The sequence below is a fragment of the Camelina sativa genome, chromosome 12, assembly GCF_000633955.1.
Source record: "Camelina sativa cultivar DH55 chromosome 12, Cs, whole genome shotgun sequence".
In the NCBI taxonomy this organism is placed as follows: Eukaryota; Viridiplantae; Streptophyta; class Magnoliopsida; order Brassicales; family Brassicaceae; genus Camelina; species Camelina sativa.
The window spans coordinates 651,572-653,235 of record NC_025696.1 but is presented as its reverse complement, the minus strand read 5'-3'; positions in this window follow the sequence as shown (position 1 = coordinate 653,235).

The following is a 1,664-nucleotide window of genomic DNA, read 5'->3' as shown; positions in this document are numbered from 1 at the left end:
AAAAAAAAAAAAAAAAAACTAAGATACATCTGTTGAATTATTTTTCATGGTCATATTTCCATTTTTCTAAAATCACTCCTTCGATTATTCTATTTTACGTACCTTAGAGAATTTTCACATCTTTCTTCTAAAGTAATTTCTTACAAACATTCCATTTTACATTAGAGATTCAATATCTGAGATTTGCCTATACACTACAAGAAAGCACATCGATTTCAGACGAATTTTCTGACGGGAAAAATCCGTAGGAAATTTCTGACAGTTTTCCAAGAGGTTTCCGACATATTTTCGAGGAAATTCTGAAGAAGACATGTCTTTCAGAAAACTTTCAGAAATTTGTTAATCCGTCGGTAATTTTTTGGATAATGTATATTTATTTTATAAATGTGTGAACTAAACAAAGAGGAATTATCTTGATATTTTTAAAATGTCTTCCTAATTTTAATCATTACATTTCTTAGAAATAAATGTTATATACCACGGAGTAACTCCCATGACTTTTTCAATATTCAGTAAAATGAAAAAATATATATAATTTTGGTCAAACAGTTTTCATTCTATTTCCAAAAAAACATAAGATGTAAAGAAGTTGCTTTTTTTTTTTGAACAACAGATGCAAAAAAGTTGCAAAATAGCTATATATCAATGTACAACTGCTGAAACCATAACATACAATTTTTAAAGAAAAAGCATAGTCAAAAGAGGAAAAAAAAAAAAGATGAAGGTTGCTGCAATATTTTTGGTTTCTTGTGTCCTTTTCTCTCTTCTCCCCATCCACTCGNGTATCCGTGTTATAACCTTGGTTAAATTTTATTTCGTAATCTATCTTGTAACCCACTACTTAACTTGNCTAGGAATTTAACCGCGCTACGCGCGGTCGAATTATTTTAAGAAATTTTATGTATTTTTTAGTATATCTTATTCTTTTGGTCACAACATAAGAGTATGAAATTATATATGCTTTCAGAAATATGAGCTTTCATATAGTTTACAATAAAATATAGACTAAAAAGGAAAATTTAGAAGAACTGAGTTGGTTATTTCATATACANAATTTTATTTGTTACTATTAATATATCAATTATTAATTTGGTATATCCCTAATATTTAAGTGTAACTATTAATATTAATATATGGATTAATCTATAACCTATCTATAATCTATTTGTAACCATTTATTTAAAATATAAAGTCTACAAAAACTATGTTGTGTACTTCCTTTTTATTAAAAATGGGATAATATATTTCTATCGTAGATTTATTTTACAAAACTGGAGAAAGAAAAGAAAAAGATGTATGGTTTTATAAATATGTGAACTAAACAGAGAGGAGTTGTCTTGCTATTTATAAAATGCCTTCCTAATTTTAAGCAATACACTTCTTTGGAATAAATATTATATACCATAAAACGGAGTAACTCCCATGACTTTTAAATATTCAGTAAAATGACAAAAATAGATATATATAATTTTGGTCAAACAGTTTTCATTCTATTTCCAAAAAACATAAGATGCAAAGAAGTTGCAAAATAGCTATATATCAATGTACAACTGCTGAAACCATTACATACAATTTTTAACGAAAAAAACATAGTCAAAAGAGAAACAAAAGATGAAGGTTGCTGCAATATTTTTGGTTTCTTGTGTCCTTTTCTCTCTTCTCCC